Below are 15275 nucleotides of genomic sequence, written 5' to 3'. Positions count from 1 at the left end.
TAGGATAGCGAAAATAAAAATTGGGCTACCCTGAGATAACCTTGGGAAAACAGACCACGGTTTTAAACTAACGACATTTTCATTGTAAAAAGAATCACAATTTTTTCAGTTTTTGATTTGAAAAAAAGTTTTTTGTTGTATCTTTTAAAAAAATAGTAGAATAAAAAAAATAAGTTAGGCTTACGTTGGACAAATGAACCACAGTGCAAAACCAACAATTTTTACACTGAACAAAAAAAAAATTATTTGTTTGTGATTTATGAGGTGAAAAAAAAAGTAATGTCGTTATAATTTTAGAACCTACTTAACTTACTTAAATTTAGATATGTGAGATAATAAATAAGATATTGAGAATATTGAAACTGAATTTGAAAGAAAAAAATAAGTTCTTTTATAAACCGTGACAAGTTTAGTTGAAGAAGATTACATTACGCCAAAATATTGCTTCGAAAACAGCAAAAAAATGGTTTTCGTGATTTTCTAACTTGAATATCTAAAAAACGTGAAGTGCTAAGCTAATTTTGACTTCAGATTCGGAATCAGCACACAAAAATCCTTTATAAAAGTATAGTTTTATTAAAGGGACAATTTCTAGTGTAATTTGAGTTTAGAAGTTCTAACGATTGTCCATCGCTTGCTTCAGTGAAATCTAATTGAAGAAAATTAAAGAAATTGTTTGACGACATTTCATTTTTTTTTTCTGTCAAATTGGTCCACTGTAGTCCGCGCCGACCATCATCACCATCAGCATCATCATCATCATCGTCTATATTGTGTTTCTTATTTCTATTTCTCGAGGCCTTTTTTTTTCTTTTTCTTAAGCTACCGTTGTAGTTGTATAGTTTAGAAAAAGATATAAAAGCGATAAAGAAAAAGAAGAAAAAGAAAATATATCCCAAATCCCCCTCAACCTTCTATATTTCTACTCCAAAAAATACCCACATCTTTCTTCATCCTCTTTAAGCGAACTATAGCGATATTAAGGATGAAGTAATAATTTTTAGCAGGTAGTTTCCCATCCTCTAGTTTGTGTTTGGAGTTTTCTTCCTGTGTAAATTTTTAGTTCAATTTCGCGGGCTATATAAAACTAGGCAAAAAGCAGTGATGTAGTAGTGTAGTTGGTAGGTTTTTTTTTTTGTTTTGTTTGTTTGGGTTTGGGAGTTAGCGTTAGAAGAATATTGGGATGCTGTTATAAGAAAAAAGGAAGAAAGGGCGATTTGTTGCTGAATGTTAGTCGTCGTCGTCATCGTCGTAGAGAGCCCAAAAATAGAAAGTAGAAAGAGGGTGGTGATTTGAAAATGAAAACTTTTGTGCTTCCTTGTGTTTTTCACATTTCTCTTATTTTAAACAAAAAAAAAAAACAAAATTTTTTTTTTGGGGTTTTCTTTGCTAAGGTCCTTTTTTTTTTGTTGAAAAAGATTTTTTTTTTTTTCTTATTTTTCTTCATCGTCGTATAGTCGTCCTTTTGCGCTTTCATAAAATTTTGTATAGATACTAAATTTTCTAGTTCCTTTTATTTCCTTTCTGGTATTAGTGTTTATTTTCTGAAAAGAAGATTTATATATTCCCCCCTCGTAATAGAAGGGGGTGAGTTACGACCGTCGTGTGCGCGTTCTGTGTTTAGAGATGTAAAACGGGGGGTCGGTTAGGGGGCAAGGCATGAGGAAAGCTCGTTTTCGTTTTGAAATAACTATAAAAAAATTAAAGGCTGCCGCTATTACACCGCTACTGTTATAGAGCGAGAGTCCTTCCTTCTTCTTTACAGCTACCGCGCGCGCCGCGACTGTATAACAGGACGATTTTTTTTTTTTCTTTTTTTATATTTTATTCTTTCCTCGTCTCGTTGGATTTGGCTTTGTATTACTTAGGTACTGATGGGATGTTGGCAGTGAGTTTTTTTTTTGGGGTGTGAGTTGTGGGGTTTTGGATTTCTCCAAGCATCCCTGTGCTTCATCTTTTTCTTTTCTACTGCTTTAGAGATTTATGTTGGTGATTATTTCTAAGTTTTTGTATAGGTAGTAAGCAGTAAGCTCGTCGTCGTGTCGTTCGCTATAAAATAGCGCGAGTGAGCGAGCATCCCTTTCAAATGATGTGTGTGGTGGGGGCTGCGAAGAGAGGGATTGAGACGAATTGTATTAGAGAGGGGGTAAGGGTTTTTTCTATTTTTTTTTTTCTGATGGTGCCTCTTGTACAAGGACGAAGAAAAGTAATACCACTGTGCTGTAATGTTGTGATGTTACTTTATTTTCTTATTTTTATTATTCAAGTCGTCCTTCTTCACAGTTGCTGGTAAGAGTTCTGAGATCGAGAGATGGAGAGTGGTAGAATGTGGAACTAAGGATTTTTTTTTTTTTTTTTGGTTGCTTCTGTGTAACGGCACTATACCCTCCGCACTATGCTGCCGCGTTGATTGTGTGGTGTCGTTATAGTTGTTGTAGGTATTGGTACCCCTAACAGTAGCACCCATCCATCTAGCATCCTTTTTTTCGGGGGGGTTTTTATGTGTGTTTGAATTTAATTTCTGTTTCTTTTCATTTGGGAGGGGGGTTAGGGGTGACAGCAGAGGGTTGAGAGGGTAGGTCGACATAAATCGTCCGCTATCTTTATATTCAACTATGAAATGTAATACAATGATGCGAGTTTAAACGACATTAGAAGGCGCACACAGGGTGGTTAGAGGGTGTGGGGAAAGGTGCTTTTTTTTTGTATTATTTTCAAGGGAGCTAGAGCTTGTGCATAAGGTAGAAAAGTAGAATAACAGCAGTGGCAGCAGCAGCATTAGTAGCAGTTCTGGAAGGACACAATGGGTTGTCGATGAAATATCTAAAGTAAGAATGGAAAAAATGGGGGGTAAAGGGTATATTTGCCGTAGTATTATTGCAGAGGATGTGAAGGGATATTATTATTGCTTTTTTAGTGGCTGAATGGTTAAGCAGCAAAGGGAATTAGAAATGTTTCTTCTAAAAGGGAGATGAGTTTTTGTATTATATTTGAAGAGAGTGAGAGAGAACGAAGAAATGAAATGATGTTGATGGGTACAAGTATAGTATAGGTAAAAGTGCGGAATATAAAAAAAGAAATGAATGTGCCTGGAAGTAATGGATAGTTCTCTTCTTTTTCTTTGAATTTATATCAGGGATACATATTTTCTTTATTTATTATTTTTTTCCTTAACAACTTCTGTATAGATTTTCTTTTCTTTTTATTTTTTATTTTCTTTTTTTTCATCGTTCTAAGTTTTGGTGGATATTGATTTTTGAATTTAGAGAGGGTATAGAGCAGTTTTTTTTAATGGGAGCTTTTAGATGATTTTTTTTAGAGAAAGATTTATATAGGCATTAATGTGTACATAAGAGAAAAATAGTGATAGAAGAAAAAGCAATAAAATTTGATAAATTGTTAGATAGTATTTTGTGAACAGTTTAATGATTTTATATTTAACTGTCGTTTTTAAAACGGTCGCCTACCTATTTAATAAATACAAGCTCAAACAAAGTTACCTAAGATTGTCTTTTGTACCTAAAGTAAGCGTAAGAATCTCTGGATATTTTGGAAAACAATTGAATATCTAGTGAACTATCATGTAAAGTAACTTTGGTGTTGCTTTGCGTGATTTTTAATTAAAAAGAAAACAAATAATTTCTGTGCAGTTGATTCAATACTGAATTCAAATGTTTTTTTAAGTTTTATAAGCTAAAATTTATGAACACATAGTTCCTGCAAATTTTGTTCAGTTCTTAAAAGAAATTTTATTTTGTATGGAATTTTTACATACCGTTTTGAATTGAGTGCAACGAATTCTGCAAAACGTGATATGTGTCTGCCCGTGTATATTTTATACCCTTTTCTGACATACAGTCACTGTACACTATACAGTGTTATGTATTATTATTGATGAAATAGAAATCCTGCAATTAATAATATTTCTTATATTTCTCAAAAACGGTTCCAAGACCCAATTTAACCTCCATTCAATTTAAAATCGTCATTTAAAAAGAGAAATTTAAAAAATCGATGCGATTGAATATGAATAATAATAAATGTTTTTATTTTTCTAAAATTCAAAAATACTTTAGTTATTTAAATTTAAGTATGCATAATTTTAAATTCAAATTAAAAAAAAAAAAACCATGTAATAATTAGTTTCAGACAAAGTATGAAATAACAGTTTTAGAAAAAATATAATGGAGAATTATATAAAATTCAAATCAAGTTCGCAATAATCATTTTTTTAAACAAGTTTGCACCTTGAAAGACATAATTAAAATTAAAGGAGATAATTTCTTGGAACATAACTCATGATAAAAATCATAAATTTTAATAAAATATGAAATTTAAATAATTTTTGTTCAAAACGATTGATATGATTACAAAAAAAAAACAATTTTGTTTTGAAGTTTCAGAAGCCCAAAAATTGGTTCCTCCAACATTAACTTTAAATTTTCAAAGAATTAATTTTGAAAGCTAAAATCAATTGGAGTTTTACATTTGCATCTCAAAAAATTTAAAAACTGATTTTAATACTTGCAAGAAATTTCAAGTTTTTTTTTCATATTAAGTAATTTAAGAAACACGTTCTCTTACACTGTTATTAAAAAAAAACAAAAAGCCTATATTTTTATAAAAAATTAAAACAACAAACATTGTAAATTACAAAATATGGCACCTGTAATCAGAGTTGTAAAAAATTAATTAAAAAAATGCATTTGAACTATGTACTTAAAAGACAATATTTATTGGGAAACAAAAATTCTTTAAAAATGTAACTTTCCTATGCAGAACAATTTATTTTTTAATTTCAATGCAAAATGTGTTTATTAAATATTTTTTTTCTAATATTCTTCGAATTTATAAAAAAATTGACTATTTGGCCTCATATTATTTCAACAACAATATTCCGGTAATATTAAAACTAATTTAAAAAATATTCAATGCATTGCTATAATATTTTTGCATTGTTTTTCTTAATGCAAACATTTTTTCTTTGTAATTACATATTTTGTATGCAGAAAATAGAACAGAAAGTTTTTTTTACTACCTACAAAAAAACTGTATGTGCGTTACATTTGGTAATTTAAAATTTTTTTTATAAATTAAAAATAAAAATAAAGTTTTTTTTTCATAAATTACAAAAATTACTTATTTTGAGTCAAAATTGTTTTAAATTATGGATATTTTTTTTTCGTTCAAAAAAATCAGTAATTGTATTATCACTAAACAAAGAACAGTTTTTTTTTGGTATAATTTAATACCTAACAAAATATTTATATTTTTCTTTTCAGATAAATTAAAAATCAATTGAAGAAAACTATTCTTAAAACATTTCATTCCAACGGGTAAGTTTTTTTTTTTTAACATAAATTAATTTACAAATACAGTACATTCTCGATTAAGGCAACTCTTGCTTCACGCAACTCCTCGATTTTCGCAACACCTCAATTTTTATCAATATTGATGCAGTAATCGCAATTCGCAACTCTTTTGCAAAAATTGACTCGATAAGTGCAACTTTCAATACAAAAATTCGATGAACCGAACAAAATTTAACCCTTATAGAAAAATTGTTGATAGTTCAAAAACTGCGAGATATGTCAATTTTAAAAATCTAACAAACTAAAAAATCGAAAAAAAAAAATAATTAAATTTGTGTAAAGAACTTAACATCATGTACGTAATTACGTACTTTCCTTAATGAATTCACTTCCATTTGTTTCTTTTCATATCAATTATATTTTAGTGAACACAAATTTGTTGCATTTAATATATTTTTTGTTAGTGTTGGTTTTCTGATATTTTCGCTTTTCATCTCAGATCGAGCCTAAAAAATATTTACTCGGTCATTGCAACCACCCTTGTTTTAATTAGTTGCGGTAATCGAGAATGTACTGTAAATACATTTTATATTTCCGAAAAAAAAAAATTCAAAAATTTCATGAGTGGCATTTAAATAGAAGAATTTAAAAAAAAATAAAAAAAAAAAACAACCAAAATGATAATTTGACCCCGACGTGATTTGAACACGCAACCTTCTGATCTGGAGTCAGACGCGCTACCGTTGCGCCACGGAGTCTTATGTTCATTTGGTGTCAAAATGCATTCAGTCTGAGTGTTACTTTTGAGTGCAGTTAAGAACTACTGTGCAATAAATTTAATTTTAGAAATTAATTGAATTCGAATTTTAAGGTAATTTTTGCAATGAAATTAAACTTAAAGGCTGTTACAACGGGATTATTTTTACTCACAATATACTGATAGGTAATTTATTTTCAGCACTATTTCTTCCAATAGTCTCAAAAGTTTTCCTCCCAAGACTCAATAAAACCAATGTCTATGTCAAATGTTTATGATTCTAATAAAAATAAAAATTCTATCACTTTAAATTTTACAAAAGAAAATGCTTTGAGAAGTCAGTAGATTAAATCGATAGCCCACTGAACTAATTTAAAAAAAAAAATGATTTTGTTCTTACTTTCTGGACCACCAAAGAAAATTAAGAAAAAGAAAAATAAGCAAGCAACCAGTAGGTACCTTAAACCTATACCACCATTCACTCTTCCAACTTCACTTATATATAACTCGTAGGTAGGTCGAAATGAAAACGAAATTATTTTCCAAAGAAAATGTCCTTCCACCATATCGCATCGCAGAGAGTAGAGATCGCCACTCCACATTGTTGCCGGTACACGCATATCCTTATACCCCATCACAGACATCTCCAGAGCGAAACGAGCTTCGCAATGTGCGACTTTCTTTTACCTTCTTTTCAGCATCATATTGAGAAGGACTTTTGGTTTTTGTTTTGATTTCCTGACTTTCCTTTCCATTTTACCATTCAACCCCAAACCACCTTCACCCATATTCACCCCACCCCCCCAAAACGCCCACAATCTTTCTGTCAGAGTTGTACATTTTACTTACATTTTTCGTCTTCTTCGTTGTTGTCGTCCTCGTCGTCCTTCATGTGGGGTAAAAATGGTGAAAGTGAATTTCTCTGCGAAGATATTGCGTTGCGACCGACCCGACCTCCATATTCCATAGCGAGTGCTCGCTCTCATAGGTAGGTTGTAGGTATAGATAACAATGAACCGACAGAACAACAACAATTACGAGTACAAGCAAAAAAAAAAATCATCACAAAAGTCCTTGAGACGGACGACCACCACAACGACGAAGAAGACGTCGACGACTATGATGATGATGATGATGACGGCGGCGACTGCGAAAAATTACCTTGGAAGCACACTCTTCTGAAAATGTAATGAAAATGATAGACGAAAATCATCCAATCGAAGGATATTGAAGGACGAGAATATGTACACACTTCTCGTAGGTGTGTGTGTATGAATTTATTAGAAATTCTTGTTGATCATATGGACTCTTGCTCTTGCTCGCGTGCTAATAGTCAATGGTCTGTGACGGTAATATGCTTGTATCTAGCTATTAAGCGGGTTTTACTTTTACCTATATCCTTTTTTGCTTATCATACTGCGCCACACATGAGTACGGTAGTGAATCCTTTTTTACTTGTTTTTATTTTTTTTTTTTTTTTTTTCATTTAAAGAACAAAGGACATGTCATGAACACTCGTCTAATGACTTTGTATAAATGAGAAAAAAAAGGGCACTTTTAACCCGCTCTAACTTTCCAGGACCTCCAAAACAAACACAATCAATACTTTTATACCAACAACAATAAAGAACAAAAAATCCTTTACATTTAGTAGGTATACGATGCTTGAAACTTATCTTTTTTCTTTTGCAACCAACCCCCCCAACCCCCATTTCGGATGTAGTTCCTATCCTAATTCATCCTAATCCACCACCCCCTTTAACTTTGAGAGAAAAAAAAATTAAAATTAAAAAAAAACCCATACAAAAGCAATATAGGAATAGAACCAACAACAACAAGAACGAGAAAAAAAAAGCGACCTTTATGTCGCGATGTGTATATTTCTTTCAATTTTTTTTTTAACATCTCCACTAATACTATAGCACACTACTTGTAGGTAGGTAGAGGAGGTAAGTTAGTATCTGTTAAAGCATAGAAAAAGAAGCGAAAAAAAAAAGACGTAAAATAAAAAAATTGTTATAAAATATAAATTCATACCTACATAAAATATCCACTTACAACTACTAGGGGATTTTTTTTTTTTTGTTTTTTTTTTTTGTATCAAGCAACGTTACTTCTTGATCAACCCCCATTGCTTGTCGTCATCATCAGTGCCGCCCGACAACGACGACGACGGTTTTATACACAGAGCGTTACCGCCGCCGTCGCCACTACCGCCCGACTTTTTCACTTTTTTTTTTAGAGGCAGAAAAAGCAATAGCAATTCTTCTAAGCAGCATCATTCTGGCTGAATGTAGCATAGAATAGAGTTGCCACTTGTGCAGGAAAATCGTCCTGTGAAATGAAGAGAAAAAAAAAAATCCTTGAAGATAAGTGGGTTTTAGAGGAAACTTATTATAAGCCTATATTATATTATATTGAAGCATAGTTGGTTCTTGAGATTTGATGGGTTTTTGAGTTGTGTATGCAGCTGCTGCTGTTGCGAATTCTTTTTTTGTTTTAGTGGAATTGAAACACGTGACGGTGTGGTAGTGGTGGTCAAATAGAAATATGGTAGGTATAATGAGGCGTTAATGAGAGAGAAAAAGGATCAAATTCTGACAAATTTGAACAATGAAAGTTATCAAAAACACAAAACTGATGAAAGAAACTTCACTCACTTAGTTTGTTAATTTGAACCTTTGAATTTCTAGAAAAAGCTAGAAATTTTATTTTATGATTTACTGTCTTGCTAGTTTCTTTTATCCATATTACAGTTTGTCTTGGTAAAGATTAATTTCAGATTGAACTCTGTAATTAAATAAACTTTGCGATAAGTTATAGAGGCCTGAAACTTTAAACACAGCTCAAAACTAGAGAACAGTGATATTACATTCTTTCTTGCAACCAATTATAAACTAATTTTCAATCAAATTAAACCTTTATAATGTAACCAATTTTTTTAATATATTTTGAATGTAAACGCAATTAGCAGTCGTTTCCAAACCAATATGAAACTTAGTCAATTTTAGCAAAATTTGATAGATTTCAATGCAAACAGCAACAAAGAATAAGTACAAACTTTGCAAAGTATCCGATTATTATGGTTTACAAATTATTTTTTTTCTAAAGTTATACATACATTTTTGACAATAATAGATTTATTAATTATAAATGAAATTAATCATTAATGTGGTACTGAGTTACCACAAAAACACCAGTTATTGAAAATATAATAACCTCTGTAATTGGAAATCAAAACAAATAAAATTTTGTGGATAAATAAAAAATAAAATTAATAAATAAATAAATAAATAAAAAAGTTGAGTATACACCACAGTGACCCATTCAATTAAAAAGAAATACATATTTTTAAAGGTATTACTTTGTTGTTTTGATATTGCAGACCGTGTATTTTGAACACAACAACGAATTTGTGTAGAATAAATCATAAAATGTGCCAGAATTGGCGTCACTTTACATTCACCTGCTATAAATTTATTTTTCAAGTCGGTTGTAAAAAAAAAAAAATTTTTTTTAATCATAAAATGTATTTTTTTTTTTTTTTTTTTTATTTTTGAAAATAATTGTTAATTTTAGTATTAAAGTTACTAAAAATAATATATAAATTTTCGTAGAAATTGGTTGAGTCGTTTACGGTAAAACCAGGAATCAAGAAAACACTTCTGTGACAACTGATAATTTTCAAAACAATTAAGAGAACTTGCAGGTTCAAAGAGATCATTAAAAAATGTAAGAAAAATAAAATGCACGACTGGGTCGCACCATTGAATAATTATATATAGAAGTGACACCGATAGTTTCTAGCGCCACAGAATTTTATTTTTTTCGGCAATTAGATGTACTAAAAAATGTCCAGAGAGAATGGGGCTTGTCCTAGAAAATTATATTTCCAAAAATTTGTTTTTAAAAAAGGAAATTTCACTAATACAAACATTAGAAAACAAATATCAAATAAAAATAAAACGTATCGACATGTCGACATCCTAAATTAGAAAAAAAAAATAAGGAAATTTTACTCACACATAAAACATAAAACAAATATCAAACAAAAATAAATCTTATCGACACATCGACATCCTATAAATGAAAAAAGAAAATATGGAAATTTTACTCATACATACAAAATTACACAAATATCAAACAAAAATATTGAAAAGTTATTTGACATTATAAATGTATCCATAGTAACTCAAAACTAAAAACAAAACATTTATATTAACGACGAGAATTTGAACAAAATTAAATAATTATTGTTGTATATCCTAGGCACGTTATAGCTTATAGGGCATGAAAGTTACACTTATTTCAATAGTCCTATTAGCGTAGGTGACAAGGTGATTGCTCTTTACTTTTGCTCTTTGAGTTCGTATCCCCACAGAGATTGCTATTTTTTTATATTATATTTTTTTTTGGCAATATTATAAATACATATATAAAAACTCCACCTAAAAACTTTACTTCATGACAAATAAATTTGTGCCAAAGAAATCTGAATAAGAAGTTTTATTCACAAAAACTTATAATTAGTAAATTTTAGTTTCTACGGGCCTTACCAATAATCAAATTTAAGGCTGACTTAAATATTTAACTGAATTATATATATTTCACCCTACCAATAAACAATTTAATACTCAGGTACAAGGCTAACGCTCGGCTAAATTTAATAGTTGAGTTTCATAACGAGTACAGCTTTTAACCTGAGTTGTTTTTATACACTAGTCCAAAAAGTTAAAGGAACAAAGCAGAATTCGTGATACCTCCAACAAGTACCTATTCAATTTGATTTCTTCTACTAAGAAAGATTTGTAGAAAAAAAATTTCAAAATCGTTGGAACCTTATAAATAAATTAAAACAAAAAAAATCAAAAATAAAATTGGTATGCAATTTCGTAGAAATCACTATTCAACATTCAAAACTAAAATGTAAAAAAAAATTAATTTCCGGTTTTCGAAAATTTGATTTTTCAAAAAAAAGTGTTCAATTTTTTTTATCCAAAAACTATTATTTTTCCAAATTGTCTTTCTGTTTTATATTCAAACTATATAAATATTTAAACCATATAAAAATTCTTTAAAATTGAATTGGCAGTTTGGCAGAAAATCAGATTTGAAAAAAAAAACGGTTCTACGGTAGGTTAATAATAATTTTAAAACATTTCCATGATTGCCCAAAAACTATTTTATAATTTTTTTAAACAAAATTACTGGTACCGTTTTCGAGAAAATAAAACATTTCCGAAATTGGTATATGGCAGGTATCGTTATTTCTGGTAAAAAAAATTAGTTCTAAAAACCCCTCTGGAGAGTCTCCAAAAAATACTTCATACCAAGTTTAATGTTAATCGGTAGATCCGTTTAGCTATAGACAGACAGACTGACAGATGAACAAAAAAATCTACTATTAGTATTCTCCAATGGAACAGGGCTATAGTAATGCAATATCTGATTGTTATCTCAACTTTTTTTTGGTGAGAATGCATAGCTTGACTATATAGTATCATGACAAAATAAAGAGCATGTAAAAGCTACATTCTTCTAGTTTTAGGATATTAGAACCAAATATTTTATTTCAAATGGTGAAATAGGAAAATCATTGGAACTATCCAAAACCACATTTTCATACATTTGCGATCAAAATAGACCTTTTTACAGTTTTTTTTTTTTTTCAAATAAACTCAAATTCTTGTGAGTTTATTTCAACATTTTATTAATTATTATCGTTTAAATTTTAGATTAAAAAAAAATTAAAAACAGAGAAAAGTATCCAAAAATGGTACGAAAAGATTTTTTTTCCAAAATTTAACATTTTGTAAAAACTGCAAATTTGAACAAAGCCGTAAATCCAAAGTTCTTGTTTGCATACATAAATCATTTTAAGCAAATAATCGAGATAGTTTCGTATTGTATTAAAATATTTGAAATATGCATTAAAATACTTTAAAATAATGTGTAATATGGCCATATTGTATGAACTTGATCCTTACCTACTCTTGCATATGGGGTTTAAGAAAATAGTAAGTATATGCTACAGTGCATGCAGACAACATTTAAATAATGTGAACTACAGCTAGATATTATTACAAAAAGCACCCTAGTCAAAATTAAATAAACTCTCTATAGTTGAAGAAAAATCTTCTTGTCGTTAATAAAAACAGAAAAACAAAATCCTTTCAAATATACATAAGAATCAAACATTCAAAAATAAATGTTCAATTCAAAATATTACAAAAATTAAAAATAAATTCAATTTGAATATTACAGAAACAAAAATAAACAAACACACTTCTAACACAAAACAAAACTAATACAAATACACCAAATATAAATAATATAGTAGTTGTGGTTACTTAGTAACCAAAAGTCCTTTTAAGGAATTTTTCGGCCATCGAATACACAATCCTAAAACGATTGTGGCGCCACTCTTGTAACGATTGTAGCGCCACCCCTCAAACAAAGCGGATGTTTTTTCCGGTGTCACTTCTATATATAATTATTCAATGGTCGCACGTACTTGCTCGTATGGTAAAAGTAGCTCTTATCTTAAAGCTTTCTATGAAAATAAATTACTGTAAATTATAATTTAGGTAGATTATACATAATTTAAAGGAATTTCACCAGTATCTAATGTAAAATATATAAAAATTCTGTTCTGTTCACAAAATAAAGGAAACCATCTGATTTCTTGTATGAAAAGGAATTTTTAGAAAAAAAAATTTTAAAATATTTTTTCATTAATAAAAATTTTCTAACATTTTTCAAAAAAAAAGTTGGTATGCTATTTTGAAGAAATAATTAATTAACACTTAAAAACAAAATTTTAAAATATTTCACTAACCCGTTTTCAAAAAACTAATTTTTGAAAAGAAAATTTTGAATATTTTTTTTTAAATCCAAAAATGTGTTTTTTGAAAATTTTGTAAAATTTTAATATTACGGTTACTTAAACGCTTTTTATAAAAATTTTCGTTAAAATCAGGTTAGTTTTGTACGAGATATTCAGAAACCCAAAAAAAGCGTTCAAAAGTTGACTCTTTTGTGTAATACTGCAGGCCAAAATAGTAATCAAAACCGTTAGAACCGTTTTTGACAAAAAAAAAAGAACTGTAAGCAAGCAAGATTATCTAATGAAAGACAAAATGCGTTTTTTGTAGCTCCATCTACGCACCTTCGTTGGCTTCTTATTTTTGAAAAAGACTCGGTCGTTCTCATATTAAGCATATACCTATTCTATCACCCTAGTACCTACATACAAAATTTCTTCTTCCTTTTCATGAATAAATAAAAACAATATTCAATAACAATTAGTATTATTATTTTTTTTTTTTAATAAATTTATGAATAAGCGGCAACCCATTACAAATCTAACAAACTCCAAGACGAAAAAAAAAATAAATTGCACGACTGGGGTCGCACGTACTTGCTCTTATGCTTAAAGTAACTATAATGTTAAAGCTTTTTATTCAAGAAATTTAAAATTCGATATTTTGAAGAAATTTCATAAGTAGTATAAAAAAATTAAATCTGTTTTTATAATTAATAAAACTCCGTTTTAAAATATCTTAAAAAAAAAAACAAATATGCCATTTTATTTCTCGTATAAAAAGGTATTTTTAGAAAAAAAATTTTGAAAATTGTAGGAGCCGTTTTTTAAAAAAATAATTTTTTATATATAAAATTTTTTTAACATTTTTCAAAAAAAAAGTTGGTATGCCATTTTGAAGAAATAATTAATTTACACATAAAAACTAAATTTCAAAATTTTTCATTGATCCGTTTTCAAAAAATTGATTTTTCAAAAAAAAATTTTGAAATATTTTTTAAAAAACCAAAAATGCGTTTTTTGAAAATTTTCTAAAATTTTAATATTATCTTTACTTACACACTTTTGTATAAAAATTTTCATTTAAATCGGGTTAATTTTGTACGAGATATTCAGAAACGAAAAAAACCGTTCTATGACAGGTACCGTTAATAACGGTACAAAAAATATTTTTTTTATTTAAAAAGTTGGCCCTTATGTGTAGTATTACACACAAAAATTTTAATCAAAATCGTTAGAGCCGTTTTTGAAAAAAATTAACTTTTCTATTTCCGTTATATGGCAGGTACCGTTAGTTTTGGTAATAAAAAAAAAATTTCAATTTCCCCTCTAGGGAATCACCAAAAACTGCTAACTACCAAGTTTGAAGAAAATCACTTCACTCGTTTAGGCTGCAGCTCCAGATAGAGACAGACGGACAGACAGACAGACAGACAGACAGACAGACAGACAGACAGAATTGCCGGACCCACTTTTTTGGCATTCTCCATCATCGTAATGTCATGTAAAATTGTTATCTCGAGTTCGATTTTTTTTACGAATCCTAAACTTGCCCTATAGTACCTATATCGCAAGTAAAAAAGTGAAAAGTACCTACAGAATAGAAAATGTTGCTCTGCTATTCAATAGAAGGGATGTAACTACACACTACCAGCATAAAAAAAGCTCTTTAAATAAAAAAAAAATATATAAATAAAAAAAAGAAAAACCAAGATGAGATTTTTTAACTGTGAACACGTAGTTAAAAATAACGGGAAAAACCTGCACACACGCACATATATACAACAACAACAACACACTCTAATATGCCAGTAACACTCATACACAGTTGAGCCTGAGCATCGGGGCTTTATGTTCAAAATATAGCAAAAGACCACCCCAACAGAATGGAGCGAAGAAACAAGAAGAAACTTTAACTAAGGTTGTTGTAGGGTAGTAATGGGCGCAGTGATGGCAGGGGATGCCGCCCGATGCGGTAGTGGTAGCAAGTTAGGTGGGTGCGCGTTCATTTGTTCGCATTTCGCTCGCTAGCAATAAAAGTAGTAATCAGTCGCCGAGTTAGAAAGAGATGAGCATTAGATGGGAAGTTAAAAAAAAAATATAAACACAAAGTTTTCCTCCTTTTTTTGAAAAACATTTCGAGGGGCTTAAAACAAGTGGTTTGGGAGGTTTTTTTTTTTTTGAAGTGTTGTTGGTTAATTCTTAAACATAAAGCGTCGCTAGAATATCGTCTAAATAACATTCTTTTATGTACCTACAACATTTTATGTTCTATGTTTTTGAGCTTAGGAATCATGTAACTATTCTATGTTTGTTGTAATAGTTGATGAAATTATACTGGAGATGGTAGTTAAACTAAATAATAGGTAGGTATTCGTTTAAT

The 15275-nt window shown here is 29.5% G+C and overlaps 1 protein-coding gene and 1 non-coding gene across 2 annotated transcripts in view; one reads left to right on the top strand and one right to left on the bottom strand.

Moving 5' to 3' along the window:
• Positions 1-5276: 5276 nt before the first annotated feature.
• The window catches only part of LOC129911890 (broad-complex core protein), a 102743-nt gene continuing 92744 nt past the window's right edge, over positions 5277-15275 (top strand). Inside the window, exon 1 of the mRNA XM_055989888.1 lies at positions 5277-5336. The gene's annotated coding sequence lies outside the window, so the exon portion shown is untranslated. The remainder of the gene's footprint in view (positions 5337-15275) is intronic.
• Trnaw-cca (transfer RNA tryptophan (anticodon CCA)) lies at positions 5999-6070 on the bottom strand. The gene has a single exon. It is a non-coding gene; the product is annotated as a tRNA-Trp (tRNA).

The sequence above is a fragment of the Episyrphus balteatus genome, chromosome 2, assembly GCF_945859705.1.
Source record: "Episyrphus balteatus chromosome 2, idEpiBalt1.1, whole genome shotgun sequence".
NCBI lineage: Eukaryota > Metazoa > Arthropoda > Insecta > Diptera > Syrphidae > Episyrphus > Episyrphus balteatus.
This window is presented reverse-complemented; position numbering and strand designations above follow the sequence as displayed.